Below are 18,341 nucleotides of genomic sequence, written 5' to 3' on the forward strand. Positions count from 1 at the left end.
AAAAATCGGTCAGTGACATGTTTGAACATCGCATTTCTTTGATTTTATTCTTGAAAAAATTGCGTTGAGCATGGTTTTTCTATGTAAAATTTCTCACTTTGAGGAGGGGAGACCACCCCTCATGAATTCATCCCTAGGATAGTGTAGTCATAATGTGCATTATACTGAAATGCGACAGTATTTTTTTGCACTCCTACAAGTGTTAGAAATGTCAGTGATATTTCGTTTTTAATTTTGCAGGACCAAGCACTTACACCATGCCTCCTCACCTATCAAGGCACAGTTTTCCTGTTCATTGGCCATCACCCTGTAGTGAAAACCCCATCGCTTCTGTGGGGATTCGGCGGTTTGCAGTCTTCTGGGTGTTCCGTTTGGAAAATCTAAAGAAGGCACTCTGTCTGCTGACCTTTCTTGAGAGTGCTTCTAGATACTTGGCTCAAAATAAACCACGCTTCGATGGTTTTGAGCTCATCAGTTGTTAAAAACCACTTTGTCTTTCCTTCATAGCTGCCTCTTCTATCTGCCTGTACATGTTTTACATGTCTAGTTTTTTAGTACTGTTTAGAACACTGGTAGTGGAACACAAACTGCGCTGCTAGTAACTTATCAATGTTAACATGATACAGTTGGCCAGAGCGAAGAAAAAGGAAAACAATATCAGCATGAATCTGTGAGAAAACTGATGTATAGCCTTTGTCAAAAAGTACAGAGCCAAAGGGTTTGGCTTCTAAGCCATGTTATAAGGCCTCTGAGCATCCATGGATGTCCAACATTCACGGTGGTCAGGGCGCGATTTTCTGTACCTTCAAGAGATATGGAATGCTAGCGATGCACAACAAGGCTCAGGAACGAATTCCTTGGGCTCTAAACTTTGACAAATGCTATACTCTCATTATGTGACAGCATGGAAAGACATGACAAACAGGAACAGCAACATTTCGTTGACCCTAAGAATGATCACCCCCACTGGTTTCTTGTCCCTGCATGGGCTAGTCATGGTTTTTATCTTTTTGCATCTAGCCCGGGCAGCTTCCTGGGAGCACTGTCAGCATTTTTCAATTTTTTGTTTTTTAATAGACTTCCTGTTCTGCCACATGACACATTTGCTAGCATTTATACACATCCTTTAATTAGAAAAAATAATGGTGATAATGGATTTGGTGAACAATTAAGTTTTCAAGCAAATATGTGCTTAGACACAGGTATTCAGAAATTCAATTACTTATTTAACCACGAAGTTACTAGTCCTTAGTCTGATCAGTTGCCGTGGGAACTTTTCTGGAATTTTTCTTTACATCGTACTAAAGTAGAGGTGATGAATGCCTTTCTCCCGATCAAACAGAATGCATGTGTCCTTAGCGCTTTGAGCTTAACCCATGTGTTTTTGCTTTGCTTGTAGTACGCACAGTCACGTAATACCAGGTTGACTAATTCCTTGTGTTTCAGCATTAGTCATTACTTGTTAGCTAGATTGAAAAGCACGTGTGCATGTGTTTCTGTATACTAATTTTTTCCATATAAGTTATGAGTGCTGCATTTTATTTGCGACAGGCTCCTTCAAATGGGTGGCTAACATATCTTTCGGGGCACATAAATTTCTCTAGAGCATAGGCCTTCATATATTGAGTGTAAAGTTTTGTTTTGTGTTCTTTTTATGTGATTGTGTGTTAAATTGAATGTATTGTATACGTTTTCTAAGGTTATGTTCATCCTATGTGTTTCTCAAGAACAAACACAAACATTAGAGGTTGGATACCTGTGATATTTTACTGTAAATTTAGTGGGGTGCTTTAGGATGTCTGTTTAGTATTTCTTTTACTGTAGTTTGTAATCTGCATCTTGAAGTTAGCCACTTGGGATTAGGCACTGGAGATTGTCTGGTGCATAATATTTTTTTTAGCTAATCTTATCTGACAGCACCAGTTAGCCTGCAGTGTAGCAAAGAAGTTTTCAAGTCAACTCTGCATTTTTTAAGATTTGTTATTGTATCGTTTTGATTACTTTTCGGTGCTGATTTCAAGTTAGTCCCTATCTCTAATACCTGCCCAAGAATTGTGGTTTCAAATGCTGTTTATTCTCCTCCATTTAAAAAAATAATATTGTAATCTACAGGTCTTTGTGACCTTTTCTTTACTTTACGCAGGCTCTTCAATTTCTTTTCAATTGAATAAGCTTGACATGTTAAGCAGCCTTTTAATGCTGCTGGTGTTAATATTTCAGATATGTGAGTAGGTTAGTAACTGACATTTGTGATAATCCAGTGCTATTTGTAGCGGTTGTCTGTGTAATTCAGTATTTTCGAACATCCAATGGAATTAATAAGTCGCATGCGTAAGTTAAATTGCGAACAGCATTTTGAGGACGTGCTAGTAACAATGTTCTGCAAAGTGCTTAAAACTGCAGTCTCGGAAAAAAGATGTCTAACAAACTTACACAGCTACCTTGCACTGTGAAGGTAAAATCCAAGAACTATATCTTTGTTCGAAAATAAAACCACGGAGCACAAGCTATATGCAACATTTTTGTGTAATCATTACGGCGAATCCTGCTTTTATCGACTTTGAAGACTTATAGGCTGGGTGAAAATGCTCGAAAAATATTTTCAATGCGCGAGTGGAGCACGGAATTAAAAATTTTCTTTAAAAAGGTCCATTATGGACTGCAAAAATAAGTGAGAGTAACGAACGGATTTTAAGGATACAATATACAAATGCATTCTTTTTAAAAACTTCTAAACGCAGAGAGATGGCAAACATTATTTGTCCAATGTGGAGCTGCTCGCAAGTGGCTTGTGCACCATTCAGGTTCTTTAACTTCAGGAATTCGGTTTTTGGACCACAGTGAAGAGATGGTATACTTTTAAGAGAAGGAAAATGTGTTGCAGGAATTTGGCGCGTAGATCCGTTACCATGGTCTTGTTTTCAGTTTCACTGCCTGTCGTCTCCCCAACTCTGCTTTTCTTGCCCATTGCAAACCACCCCGTCAAGATACTTTCGGCTAGGCCGGAGCCATGGTTTGTGTATTTTTCATAGAAGTGCCGTATACTCAGCGGAGTCAGATTAAAGATGTTTCCTTGCCGCCGCCGCTGGTCTCGTTTTGTTTCCGCGATGTACGGCAGTACGCTGCGACGTGACTGCGACGTCGTGTGTATGCATGGCGCCACGATCGTGCAACGCAGGCATCCAGGAGAAGGAGGTGAAGACAGCGGTCCGACGCACTTTGTATCCAGCGTTCTTGCCCTGTTCCTTACAGTACTACTTCGTAACGGCATGGAGGGAACGGGGCTGGTTGTTATATCAACATTGAAGTTCGATTGGGCTTTGTTCATGATTACAAAGTGCATTCGAACCTGATTATTGTGATTAACGAACTAGCACCGTTCCGCCTACATAGTTAGCAGTTCTAGTAGCCTTGTAAGAAAGAGCAAAAATGCAGTACAGAAAAACGTAGCGCTGTCATCACCTCCTCCTCCCAGATGCCGGCGTTGCGAAATCTTGGCGCCTGCATAATTACGACACCGCTGCCATCGCTCAGCGTACCGCCGCGGTTGAAACCTCCCATTGCTAACCGGAAGTGCATCGTATTTTTTGGTGTAAAAATCTACACCAAACATATTCCCATTGTCAACCGCAAGTGCTTCGTATTTTTGGTGTAAAAATATACACCCAATCTGCTCCCTTCGCCAACCGTAAGACCTACGTATTTATTGGTGTTGAAATCTACCCCAAGTCTAACGGTGTATATCGAACCTCGATTTGGGAGGACGCTAGAGGAGAAGCCAAAAACACCCATCTGGGTTGATTTGTGTTTAGTGTGTAGAGACATACTTATTAGTGTTTTTTGTCGGCCCCCAGATTTGGGCAGTGTTTTCGCTGAAGAATTTTGTCGCATTCCGAGTGAAGTGTGTAACCGGTTTCCAAATTGTATTCTATTGATATTTGGTGGCTTTAATTACCCCCATAATAATTGGGCTACACTATATGCCGCGGCGAGTGAAAGAGAATCGAGCACATTTCTTCAGTCATGTTTAGATTTTTTGTTATTTCAACTCACCATGAAACCCACACGGCACACACCCACATGCTCTAGCATACTTGATCTAATACTTAATATTCCTGACATTTGCAGCAACATCAGTTATCTTGAAACGTGACATTGAAGACACCGACCACAACAAAGAAAAGAACACACAAAAGAGATTTCGGCTCCCATACGGGAGCCTTGTTCACAGTAAAAAACGAGAAGCGGGTGCGCGACCTTATGTATGCTTGAAAAGGGGGCCCAGGGAGCGTGCGTAAGCCGTTGTCAGATTTCCGCAGTTTCGGTTCAAGGTGTGACGGGTCGTTTGTATAATCAAAGATTCCAGGTGAAGGCGAGGGAATTTCCTCTTTTCTCCCGCAAGAACTTGTGACTTGCCCCAGTCGATAATGTGCTGTTTCGATATGCAGTGTTCTGCGATAGCACTGGAATTCACTTTTCTGTTTTAGTGTCGTTTTTGTGATCTTTTATATGCGCCTTTCGAAGTCGCCAGTGTCACCAATGTAGACACAGTCGCAGTCGGAGCAGGGAATGCTGTAAACCATGACGGGACGACACAGCTATTTCGACCAGAACGTGAAACTGCTGTGCCTTCCCCCCTGAAACGTGCCGCTGTTCCCTACACCCCTGGAATCAGCGAGGCGTTGGCATGCATTCTGCGCACCTTCAATGTTGACACTGGCCACGTCCCAACCAGAAAACTGCGACATGCTTTGGTCAACGTAAAGGACTTTCTTCCAACAGAAAAATATCCCGGCCTGGTTTACAGCACTCCCTGCTCCGACTGCGACTGCGTCTACATTGGCGAAACTGGCAACTTCGAAAGGTGCCTAAAAGATCACAAAAACGACGTTAAAAACAGGGCAGTGGATTCTAGTGCTATCGCCGAACACTGCATATCGAAACCGCAAATTATCGACTGGGGCAAGGCACAAGTTCTTGCGGGAGAAAAGAGGAAATTCCCTCGCCTTCACCTGGAATCTTTGATTATACAAACGACCTGTCACACCTTGAACCGAAACTGCGGAAATTTGACAACTGCTTACGCACGCTCCCTGCGCCTCCGTTTCAAGCATACATAAGCTCGCGCACCCACTTCTCGTTTTTTACTGTGAACAAGGCTCCCGCATGGGAGCCGAAACGTCTTTTGTGTGTTCTTTTCTTTGTTGTGGTCGGCGTCTTGAATGTCACGCTTTATGACCAAGCCGACCGACGAGTTTTCGTCCAACTCTTCATTTCATCAGTTATCTTAAGAGGCTCTCCGATCATGACATCATTACTGGAAACACTGTTTGTTCAGAGAAAGATAGGAAGGTGACTAATAAGAAAATTAAATCCTATAGCAAAGCTAACTTCGATGGAATGAATGCTGAACTACCTCTCTTTACTGACGTTTTTCCTTCTAGCTTCTCGTCCCGTACAGTTGAACAAAACTGGATTGTGTTCAAAAATGTGTTTTCCGCCTTTGTTGATAAGGTATAACCGTTATAACAATTACGAGTTGCAATTCTGCACCATGGTTTAGGAAACAACTTCGACGCTTAAAGAACAAAAAAAGCGATTATACAGGCAAGCAGTCAAGAGCAATCACACACCGTCGTGACTTAAATACAAGCAGTATTAGAAAAAATACCAACCTTACTCAAATCCTCTCGTCGACGCATTTTTAAGCATGACCTATCATCTATGCTGACTAACAACCCTAGAAAATTTTGGCAAGTAATAAACCCCCGTAGTCATGCTGAAATTGCGCTTACTGATCGCACAGGTGCCATTGTTCTTGAGTCAGAGTGCGCACAGATATTAAACAACGCATTTTCGTCTGTATTCACCCGCGAGAACGCCTCCTCCTGCCCAAACATAGGTACACTTTCAGATATGGTTATGCAGCAGATTATTATCAGGAAGTCCGGTATCAAGACGCCTCAGCCACAGCCACTCCATAGCCAGCATCAAGAGCCGTACTTTAGCAATGAGCAGATCTTTTTTTTCCTGACGCAATAACCCATTGGAATGCCCTGTCAAACGACATAGTTTCATGCAACGATCGCAAAACATTTCGCGCGAAACTCACTAGTCATTTTCAGAACACGTGAACTTGTAGTTGCCCTGTACTTTTTCCTGTATTCTTTCCCAGTATTTTTGTGCTTTTTTCTTTTTTTATTACCCTTTTTGTAACCGCTTGATCCTCCTTTTTTAGTGTTTTTTTAGTGTTTACAGTTCCAGTGTTAAGTTCATTGTGCCTATGTTTTCATCATGAGTGCATTTACACAAACCTATTTGTAAGCCCCTCGTTATATAGTGCCTTCGGGCCTTTAAGGATGAAATACATGAAATAAATGAAATGAAATATCACTACTTATTAATAGCAAAATGTCGTCGGCATCTCACCACGTTGGCTTCAACAACAAGTTTGTAAAAAGCGCATAACAAAGCATTTCGGTAATCTTATGCGCACTTTTTTCTCAGTCATTGTCAAGGTCATACCAATTTTTAAAGCTGACGATCGGACATCTCTAATCTACCGGCCCATTTCGTTAACTAGTACCGTCTGTAAACTACTGGAGCACATCATACATTCGCAAATTATAACATATATGCCTACAAGAGCATAACATAATCTTCAAATACTAGCACGGCTTTCGCGAGGGATACTCACGCGATGGGCAGTTAGCGGGATTTACTAATGACTTGCTATCCGATATTGACGTCGCCAACCAGGTGGATGCCATATTTCTGGATTTCTCAAAAGCTTTTGACCGCGTTCTTCACCACATGCTACGAACGAAACTCAAGCATCTTAAACGCCCATAAACCAAAATTTCTGGCAATGATTTCAAAAAAAATTTTTGTTGATATTACGAGAGAATTCGTAAAAAGTACGCATATATAACTAGGGCACCATTATATGCACTTTGCTTATATGTATTTCTGAGTCATCAAATATAAAAAATGGACACTATGCTGTCCTTTTATCCAGCGTATTTCATAAACTGACTTCAAATTAACTTTGCTGCACTGCAGTTTGAACTTCCACGCAACTGTCTGCATACACGGTGAAAGACGCACAACAGGCTACCATGGCACATTTGGAAACTGCAGTGTTCTTGGACAACAGGAGTGGCCCGTGAAGTTTTATAATAGCTTTATAATGTTCCAAGGCTCATTTCTTCGAAGGCTATTTTGTGATCGGCGCGCTCGCGGTGCGGGGCAAAGGTCGAGTTATTACAGCGAGAGGTGTAATAGCTTTCGACAAGTAGAAGCAACTTAGGGGGTACTGCTGCAGCCGTGTAACGCGTTACGCGTAACGCATCAGGTGGAAACCACTGATACAGGCCTCAGAGCGCGGATGAGGTGTCCACTGACTCAGGGAGCCAGTTTAGTTCCTTTCTTTTCCTCAAAACCAACACAAGGTTTAGGATGCGAATAAGGCGGCACTGGAACTAGACTATTTTTTTCGTGCAAGCGGTCTCGATCGAACCGAAAAACGCAAGCGGAAGAATGCTCTAAAAACTTGCGTTCCTTATATGGACGTAAATTATTTTATATATTTTAGGTTCTGCTGAATCATCTGTGTACTCCCCTCCCTCCCCATTCGAGATCGCGCGCTGGAGCAGTCACCTGTTGCTTCCACTCTCAGCCCAGACTATTTAGTCAGCTCTTTCAGAAGTGAATAAAGTGTTGCAAGTAGCGCATGTCCCGTCGTTTTCCTATTCTGTGTGCCGTCTTTGTTGCGCTTGAATTTTAGAAGCTACGCACCAACTTGCCCTGCTAAGTGCTTTGCTGTCATTTTACGCGATCGCTTAAGAAGCTGGTTGGCCAGAAACTCGGCTTCGCAAGTCGTCCTGCGTCAGTCGGAAATAATTCCACAAGTTTCGAACAAAGGTACCCGCCGCGGTGGCTCAGTGGTCAGGGCGCCCGGCTTCTAGGCCGCAGTTCCTTGGTTCGAACCGGGCTAGTGGTGGTGAAAAGCTATTATTGCACAGTAAAGAGAGATGTGGACCCCCTAGTGCTGACCCACATACAAGATGTGCTTGACTAATAATGTGTTTTAGCAGCTTGCACGCGATGCATGTTAAAGAAATCGGACGGTAGCTAGAAGGATCGGACCGGTTACCTGCTTTAAAGTAATCTGGAATTGAACTTGTAGCAATCGATTGCTTGAATATTATTTGCAAAACTGTCTTAAGCTATCCTTGGTGCATCTCAGTATCTTTGAAGGTATATTATCGGGTCCTGGGGAGCTTGAAACCTTAAGCTTATCTGTTAGTGTTGCAATGCCGTTGGCAGTGACAGCAAGAGGCGGCATCTGAGAAAACGGAAGCTTTTGTTAGGCAGGGATATTTAAGGAAGGTTCTTTGGGGGTAAAAATAGAAAAAAAGTGTGGGTTCATTACTGCACTGCGTTGGTCTGATGGAATGAGATATTGCGGGGTGGCCTGTCACCTGAAGTTAGAAGTTTCCAGAAGTTTTTGGGGTTGGAGTGAATGATGCTTTGCAGATCTCGATGATAAAATTTCTTTTTTGATTTTCGAAGAAGTTTCGTGTATTCGTGAATACACGAGAAATATCTTTCCCACTGTTGTGGGCTGCCCAAGAGCTTAGCTACAGGGAAGAGGCGTTTCTTTTTCCTTGAATGTTTTCTGAGTGCTTTAGAAAACCACTGCCTGCTTGCGTCGCCTCGAATACATACAAGGGGACGTAAATATCGATTAGTGATAATAATTTTCTTTTGAATAGTAACCAATTATCACTACTGTTCTCGCTGCGGAGCACATACTGAAATCATTGAGGAAGTTGTCTAACTCTGAGATAATACTTGCAATGTGGGCCCTGTTATAGTCTCGAATATACTTGACTGATGGTTGATGAGTAGCGACGGGCACAGAGAAGTTGAACAATAAGGTGCAATGATCGCTGAAGCCAGCAATACACGATAATGACTAGATATATTCGGGGTTAGAAACAGGAACAACGTCAGGAGTATTGTTGTGCCGAGTGGGTACGTCAACTTTATGAGTAAGCTTGAGAGTAAGCACTATATCCAAAAACTGCTTCAAATGGGCGCTCTGTGCGGTCAACTCTGGCCACTTAATGTCAGGGAAGCTTAAGTCGCCACAAAGTAAATAACAATTGCACGAAGAAAACGGGCCTTGAGGTCCAGTAGGATTGAATACAGTTCGTCAAGGAATGAAGTGTCGCAGTCAGGAGGACAGTAGCATGCAATCAAAATGATTGTATTAGAAGGAAGCGATAACTTAATAGCAACAATTTCATGATTGCTGGTCGGCAAAAGGGAGAAAGATGGCACATTCGATTTCACTTTTTCGCCGGCGCGTGTGGAGCCTCAACGTGGTAAGATCGCAAGATGCGCGCCAAGGTTGCGGGCACATAAGGAACAGCTGGACGTTTTATAGCTGCTGGGCCACTGTCAGAACGTTTGGTTCGCAACAGTCTGCATTTCACAGCGTTGGCGGAAGGCAACGGGTAGCCACATTCTGAGAGGTCCTTGCGAACTCTTTGACGGTCGGCCTTCACGTCCTTTCGCTCTGTGCCGATGCAGTCTGCTCGACGAAAAACCAGAATGTTAAGTTACGCTTTAGCCATCATAACGGGCGTTACTGAAGATGCCGCGGTGCTTATTTCATTCGAAATTGGGCTAAAGAAGCGCAAGGTGAAGGTTTCACCACGGAGAGCTCCCATCGTCACGCGAAGAGAATAATGACGTATACATTAAGGAGCCTTTATGCAACTGTGTCTGCATCTTTGCCGTTGGGGCCTTCTTGAGACGCACGTAAGTACGGTGGTCATTCAGCAGGGCCAGCATTTTGTTATTGTCGAAAAGAGCAGTGACACTTGCTTTGTCAGCTGGTAGAATGACCAAATTGGCATTAGCCCGGAGTCGTTTGATGGCGTTGCGCTGAACTGGAGATAGCGTCGAGGAGGCCTGAAACGGCCGCAGCTTGGAAAGAGCGCCGAGTACGTGCTTCTTCGCGGCGGGAAGGTTCCACCTTGCTGATTGCGTTCTGCACCGCGCATGCAATTTTTTTTTTTTTGGCCTGGGACCCGTGCCACCGTGCAGTTTAGGCTCAGGTTGAGTTCGGACATTTCCGCCGGATCAGGCTTATAAGAGGCTATTATCACTTTAACTCCCTTCACCCAGCCTCTCAGAAGAGATTAGTGGTTGCCTAACTTTTTCGTCGAGCAGACCGCATCTGCACAGAGCCAGAGGACGTGAAAACCGACCGTCAAAGAGTTCGGAAGGACCTCTCCGAATGTTGCTACCCGTTACCTTTCGTTAACGCCGTGGAACGCAAATTGTTGCGACCCCCGATCTGACAGTGGCCCAGCCGCTATAAAGCGTGCACCTATGCCATATGTCCCTGGATCAGCGAAACCTTGGCGCGCATCTTGCGATCTTATGGCGTTGAGATGTCACACGTGCCGGCGAAAGAGTTGCGGCAAGCCCTCGTCAACGTGAAAAACTGGCTGCCAAAAGAAAAATTTTCCAGACGTAGTGTACAGTACACCGTGCAGAGGCTGTAACCATGTGTATGTGGGTGAAAGTGGGAACTCTGTCAAAATGTTGAAACAACGCCATTATGATGTTGCAAACAAGAGAGCTTCGTAAAATGCACTCGCCGAACATTCTGAAAGCAGGCAGCATGACATAGATTGGAGCATTGCGCGCATTTTAAGAACAGAAAAGAATCTCGAAAGCCGTCTATATCTAGAATCCTAAATCATTCAAACAATGGAACACACTCTTAATCGCACTGACGGGGCACTTCCTAGTGCCCCGACATTTTAAAGCTTAAATAGCGAGCATTTCACGCCTGTACCTGTTTGTGAAGAAGGCTCCTGTGCGGGAGCCGAAACGTCATTTAAGAGTTCATTTTTATTTTGGTCGGTGTTCTGCCTCTTCTTAACGTACCAGACGGGTTTCCGTCCAACCCTCGACTCCGCGGACGGCTCGGTCTCGCGCTACATGGGCGGACCTCGCCGCTGTCAAGAAGCTGTCAAGGCCTTCCTTGCAGCTGCCAATTCGGGTGAGGCCCTACATTGTTTAAGTCCCTTGCCACACGCTTTCACTCCCACTCCCGCTCACCGAGGAGGCAGCATGATCACCCATATGCTATTTACGAGGCTTGATAGCTGATGATGGTCGGCCGCGTCGAGACGGAGGGGAAACAGCATGAACGAGGAAAAAAACAGGAGAGGCCCCTTCCATACAACTCCCTGGGAGAAAAGTGTGGAGGAGATGGCGTGATTTTTCTCGATCGGGAGCCTATCTTGTCCGGGCAGCTTGGCGTCGTAGTTGCTGTTTACAAACCGGGCGGCAGCAGCGGGCCGCGGCGTACTATTTGAGGTGCGGCGTAGGCGTACTTTCCTTAACTGCTCGAGATTATGTTTTAGTGGCGCTCGCAGGCTGACGTTGACTGACTGCGTTCACCCATATCTCAAGGTGGAATTCAGCGCAAAAACCTGCTTGCGTGCCAGGATTTGAAAGCTATTGGAGACAACGATAGCACGGGCATTTCGTCTACTGCGACACTGCTCGGAGCCGACGGGAGACCGCCGCTGTTCAATGAGGAGCATTCGCGCTGTTCCTTCACCATTGGTTCAATACGGCGTGCTCTGCTGAGCGTTCGTCGGCGTGTAGTGCGAACGTTTCGTGTCTTGTGCGTGCAGTGTGCGTGTGCCATCCGCGCTCCCGTTTCCGTCGGCAGTGAAACCTTGTTGCTACTTGTGCGCGTTCTTGCAACGCTCCAGCGATTGCAACTGGTGCTCACTATAATACAACTACCAATACAATGTCAGTACAACTGCCATTGGCCCGTAAGAGTAACAGAGTGGAAGTTAGGTGGGCGAATCAGACTAAGAAGTTTGCACGGATAAGATGGCCGGAGCCGGCAAAGGACAGGATTTATTGCAGAGACATGGGAGAGGTCATTGGCCTGCAGTAAGCGTAGTCAGGCTGATGATAAAGATGAAGAAATGTTAGAAAGCAGCTGTGGGAAAGCACGAAAATTTATCGTGACTAGAAGCAGAAATTTAAGGAGAAATTTAATAAACTCTTATACATCTGGGACAGTCGTAAAAATCACATGGCGGAAATTACATAAAATCAAAACAAGGACGAAGAACCAGTCATGCAAACTCGAAACCTCCATCGACCATTCCTATTATCAATAGTAATGCGCGCAGCCTTCTGAACAAAATCGAACAGCTGGAGGAGATTGTTTAAACTTGATATTATTTGCGTAGCTCAGACATTGTAAACCATGAAGTCTGTCCTACCAGTTATACCACTGCCCGAAAAGACTGTGCAGCCAGAGCCGGTGTTAATGCAATAAACACACCAAGAGGACAAATTGAAGTTTGCTTGTATCCATAGATTACCGTGTTCTGTTGGCACAGTGATCGCAATGAAGACGGAGCTTTTGAAATCTACAAAACGCCAGAAATGAAATACAGGCGTCACCACCATCGGATGGCATCGCAAGCGAAGTGCGGCGACATCGAGGCAGTTTTAACGCGACAGCGTTAAGGAGCTCGTGTCGCAGAAAAGCCGGTGTAGGCGTCGACGGCTTTGGCCGCGGGCGAAAATCCTCACCTCGCACTCCTCAGGTTCTCCTCGCAATGTACCCCACTGCCCCAAGGGACGGAGCGCAACGGCAGCGACTCCTAGGGTGCCTGGATGCCCGCTCTGGCCCGTCGAGGCCCGTTCGTTCGGCGCCGAAGCTATGCTGGCGTTAGTGTCATCGGGTTTGGCGAGAACCATGTGCCGACGATCTACGACTGCAGCTTGAGTCCCGCTCGTTTCGGCAAGGCGCCTGGCAGCGCTTCTACTCTCGCCTTCTCTCTCCCCTTCCAACTTGCAGCGTGCGTCATTCGCACACTGCTCCTCTTTCTGCTCACAGCGCGATTCCTAGGTGCAGCGTGCGATGCGGGACGCCTGTGACGTGATCGCTGCGACGTAGCGCGTCTGGTGGGAAAGCGTTCCCTGCGATGTGTGCCGTGCTGCTGGCGAGGAGTCATGCGTCTGCGTCCCAAGCGAAGTAGAGGATGATCCCATCGGGGCGTCAGCCCCGGGTGTGACCGTGTCCGCCTTCATGGCGCGTCGCGGCCCGGCTGTCCGTGCCGATCACGACGTTTGGCTCGCGTAGATCGTTTCTCCGTCCGAGGCACCGAGTTTTTTGGTTCGTTCCGCTTGCTCAGGCGCACCTTTCGTTGCCGCGCCGAGCTCTGCGCTGCTCGCCGCACACCGCGTGATTGGTGGGTGCAAAATCCGATGCTGGGCGCCTCGCAAGTGATCTCTGCGCCGTAGCGCATTCTCTAAGACCCCTTGGCGGTTCGACGGGTGTTGTATTGCAGGGCCTTACGCGCTCGCTCTTGAGACGCGTGTGATGGAGGCGGTGCCGTCTACCAGGCGCACTACAGTATAATAATAATAATAATAATAATGGTTTTATTTGCGCCTAATGAATACATGGCGCGGGAGACCCGCAGTAAAAGCTGTCACAAGCGACAGCTTGACAAAGCCGGAGGCCCCCCTATAGACTTGACAGCATCATAGGCGCAATGAAACGGCATGTCTCATCCAAAAACTAAATAGAACAAAACATGAAAACATCTGCAATTACAATCACTCACAAGAACTACATAAAATTATACAGAAAATGTGGTAGAATGAAGTTAGAAAGCACTTACAAAAGCAATGAAACATTCATGTGCGATGGCAATGAGTTTAGCGAAAGTAACAGATAAATTAAGCACATTTTGCTTCAAATAAAATTCAAAACAAAGTGAATACAGACAAGCGGTACAGTCAGGGTAAACAACAACGTGACAGAGTAAATAGGAATGGCAAGCGAAGTGTCCTAGTACATGTTGAAATACCGGCGGAGTGTTTTGAACGTCACCTTTTCAAGTTGGATATGTTTATGATTTAAATCATTAAGTAACCGGGGTAGTTTATTCTGTATTGTTTGCAGGCCGTATGTTGTGCGAAACGTCCTTACTTTCCAGAGCTCCGTGTGACGTGTCTGGCGTGTAGTAGTGTTTGGTTGCAACCTGGCTAGACGATGTAGAAATGAACTGTTGCTAGCGTTGTCTTGCTCATCAGTGTCTTGCTCATCAGTGTCTTCCTCGCCGGCGAGTACACCATCTCCTTCAACTGGTGTTCGACCACGCGAGGTACGGGCTGCGGACTCCGTCAAGGTCTTTATTTAGAGATTTTGACCCAAAAGAAGAAAACCGGGCCCCTTGGAAGGTACAGACTGGCTCCCCGAGCAGCTGCTCTCTTCTGCTGCCGGAGGAAGACTTTATTTGTCCGTTGACGGTCGCGTTTTCGAACGGCGTGGTCACGTGACCAAGCTGTGGGTTCTAGGAAGGAGGCGTCTTTGGTGGCCGAATCCAGACCAACCCGAGTTCCGACGCGAGACGAGTGGGAAACAGCCGCGCTTCGCGACCCTCATAATCATGTCAAGACCGAGAGGGGTGCGTCCTCGGCTGAACATGAGCCCCGCGTCCGCGGCGAGGCCGGCACCCTGCGGCGCCGAGGGTAGGCCGGAGCGTTCACGGCACAGTTTCCGGAACTCGCGGGCCCTCAGATCAGCAGTGTCTTGCAACGCAACAGACTCCTCCCCCCGGTGAAGTCCTTCGCCAAGGCCCTAGATGCAGAGCCGAAAGAATGCGTTCCGGACGGCAACAGGGAAGCGCTCACTTGCACACACAAGCACCCATACACATCCGTGGAAACCCCTGGCCGATGGTGGTGAAGCGACGAACGACTGCCAGACGCCTTTTCCCAGAAAACCTCTCCTTGTCTGTTTTCGCTTACCAAGTATTCAGCTCTCGTCAACACACGGCAAAACACACAACAACATCGCGACGCAGAGAGCTAAGGCGCTACTTTAACGGCGTCTCATTTTCCCGTACCTCAGAACCCTCCACTCACACCGTCTGCGTTTCGGTTCTCGCTTCCCTTTTTGTACTTCACGTCGAAGTTGTACTTCTGCAATATGAGGCTCCATCTCAGGAGTCTGCCGTTCTTGCCCGGCATTTGCTTCAGCCATGACAAATGGCAATAGTCGGTCTCGACCGTGAATTTTGTACCTTTGATGTAGACAGACAGCCTTTGAATGGCACATACTAGGCGCAGGCACTCTTTCTTAGAAGTGCTGTATGATTCCTCTCGCGGCGTCAATTTCGGACCGAGGAATAGCACGGGATGTTCTTGTTTCTTTTCGTTTATTTGAGAAAGCACGACACCTAGGCCACGGTTACTAGCATCGCACTGGAGAATGAACTCTCGAGAAGAATCTGGTGAAACCAGCACTGGTTGCGATGACAGAGCATTCTTCAAATTTTGGAAGGCTTCCAGTATGGCGCGTGTCCAGTTGACCACATTACCCTCGTGCTTTCGTAGGCTATCTGCGAACGGACTCGCCACATTCGGCAAATCTCACAGGTTCGGACAAAATCCTGAACATCCCTGAAACATCCTGGCCAGTAAAATTCCTGAAGCAACCTTGCTTTCGTTTTGTTTACGCCAAGGTGCCCAGTCAATGAATTGTCGTGACATCGTCATCATCTCATGATCTTCAGCCTTACTACACCCACTGCAGGGAAAAGGCCTCTCCCATGTCTCTCCAATTAACCCTGTCATTTGCCTGCTGCATCCACCCTTTGCCTTCAAACTTCTTAATCTCATCCGCCCACCTACCCTTCTGCCGCTCCCTGCTACGCTTACTTTCTCTTGGAATCCACTCCGTTACCCTTAAGGACCAGCGGTTACCTCGCCTTCTCATTACATGCCCTGCCCAAGCCCATTTCTATCTCTTGATTTCGACTAGGATGTCAGTAACCCGTGTTTGTTCCCTCACCCACTCTGCCCGCTTCCGGTCGTGACAGAGCTGTAGCAATTCCCTGCGATATCGAGCAGGCACTAATAGCTGATCAAATTTCCTTCCTCGTTTATCCTCGTAGTGACGGTACAAAATACCGTTTTCCTCCCTGAAGGAAATGTTCCGTGATGACACGCCTTCTGTCATGTCATTTCTAAATACCTTAAGTGTCGGGTCGCTTTTCTGTGCCGACCTCAGCTTCTCCTTGTTCACTTCAAGCAGCTGATCAAGGCTGCGCTCAGTAGGAGCGACAAACGACGTCTTAAATTCACTTTCCATTCCTTTCGAGCGCTGACTGCTCTGCGCCTTGTGCGCTACGCCAGACTCGTCTTCCCTAGGTACAGCCATTTCAACGGGGCACTTTTCCTCCTTCTCCCCGACTACCCTGGCATCAATTAGTTCACTGGCATCAGTTGCTGTCTCCTGATTATTATTTATTTATTTATTTATTTATTCCTCAAAGGTCCACGAGGGACATTACATGAGGGGTGGGCTGAGAAGACAATTATCATGAATACAGATGATGTTCCGGTCGTGACAGAGCTGTAGCAATTCTCTGCGATATCGAGCTTACGTTGGTAGATAAGCTTCTGCGAAAATTGCCGCGCTTTAGCCCGAGTAAGAGCCATTACTTGGGCTTCGGCGTCAGCGAAAGCGCAACCCCTTTCGTTCAGCAGTTGCTCCGAACTGTTCGAAAAGAGATAACGGTAGCCTTCGGGAAGAGCCTTCGATACAGCAGCTACTGTGTTTCGGGTGCCAAATGGCCCCACAATTTCGACCTTAACCATCGGCAAACACACCGAGTCTTCACTGACTGCCTTACGAATCCTTGCGCACTCCGATACATAGTCTTCTTTGGAGATATATTTCGGATGGACTACATCCATGTTGGCTGCCGAATCCCGCAGTACCCTGAATTTGTGTCCATTTATGATGAACTCTCTAGTGTACGGCTTCAGAAGGTCATGGTTGTTAGGGTGATCACTCAACGAGGCCACCACTGGCCTTTCTTTCGTGCAGTTTTGGGCAAAATGGCCTGGCTCTTTACAAATATAGCACGCTAAGGGCCTTCTTTTTATCCCTGAACAGCGAGCACCACTTTCTTTACTCCCAGACTCCTGAGCCTTATGTGAGGTATCAGGGCGCAGCGAACCACGTTCTTTGTCCGTTTCTCCACAAGCCCTCTGCTGCTCTCTGGAATACAATTTCTGCCCCTGGTACCCGTTCCTGAAGTCTTGACCCACCTTAGGCTGCCTAAAGCTGCGACTTGCCACATACTCGTCCGCAAGCTGCGCCGCTTTTTCCACGGACAGTCCGTCTTGCCGGTCCCTGACCCACAAGCGGATGTTTTCTGGCAAGGTCTCACAGAACTGCTCCAGACAAACTAAATCTTTTAGTTTTTTGAAATAATCACCTGCCTTTGAGCCTTTTACCCACTGCATCAGGTTGTCATTTAAAGTGCAGGCAAATTGCAAAAAACATTCATTCGGATTCTTTCTTGAAGGTCCGAAATCTCCTCCTGAACTCTTCGGTGGAAATCCTACACTTCGCGAGCAGGCTTGATCTCACCAGATCATAGTTACCCGCTTCTCTAGAACTCAAACGAGCCACAACCTGTGAAGGTTCTCCTGGGAGCAACGCCAGCAACTTTTCTGGCCATATGTCGCGGCTAATTGACCGTCTCTCGCACATCCTCTCGAAATTGACGAGGTATAGAGAGCGATGTCATCGCCTTCTTTGAACGGCTGAAGCAAGTTCGTCTTCTTAACATTACCTCCCTGAGGTGTGACGACACTTTCACCCCGTTCTAACCTAGCTCCCTCGAGCCTTGCCTTCTCGATTTCGAGCTCAATCTTTTTGTTCTCTCTCTCTTAGCTTCCAACTGAGCTTCTCTTTCTACTTTTTCTTTCTGCTTTTCTCGCTCATCTGCCTTCGCTTTCTCCGCTCGGAGTATCTTTTCCCAAGCGTCCGTTATCTCGTCCTCTTCAAACTCCACCTCTTCAATTGCGCGGCGAATTTCTGGTTTCCTCATACTTTGATTTACCTCTAAACCAAGTTCAGCTGCCAACAGCAGCAGTTGGTCTTTCCTTAACTTCTTTATATCCATGGTTGGCGAGAGCCGACTACAAAGTCTCCACACTAATCACACACCCAGTGGCGATTAAGTGAAGCCTACTCCTCAGCTAGAACCCAGTTCTAGATCAACTGGCAATACGTAGTCGCTTCAGCACTCACCCAAACCAGGAGCTCGCGATGGCCACCGTGGCTTCCTAAGCCACGAACTGCCAAATCCGGCGATCCCAGATCGTCGAGGTTGCCTTTGAGCGGTTCTCTTCCGCCTGGCCTTCACGTTGCGCTGCGACGAAGGTGACCCCCTGAGCCACGTAGCGGA

The 18,341-nt window shown here is 46.6% G+C and overlaps 1 protein-coding gene across 3 annotated transcripts in view; it reads left to right on the plus strand.

Annotated features, from left to right (window-relative positions):
- LOC144106297 (putative thiopurine S-methyltransferase) overlaps nucleotides 1-18,341 on the plus strand; it is a 452,029-nt gene that overhangs the window by 156,394 nt on the left and 277,294 nt on the right. The window lies entirely within an intron of this gene.

The sequence above is a fragment of the Amblyomma americanum genome, chromosome 10 (genome assembly GCF_052857255.1).
Source record: "Amblyomma americanum isolate KBUSLIRL-KWMA chromosome 10, ASM5285725v1, whole genome shotgun sequence".
In the NCBI taxonomy this organism is placed as follows: Eukaryota; Metazoa; Arthropoda; class Arachnida; order Ixodida; family Ixodidae; genus Amblyomma; species Amblyomma americanum.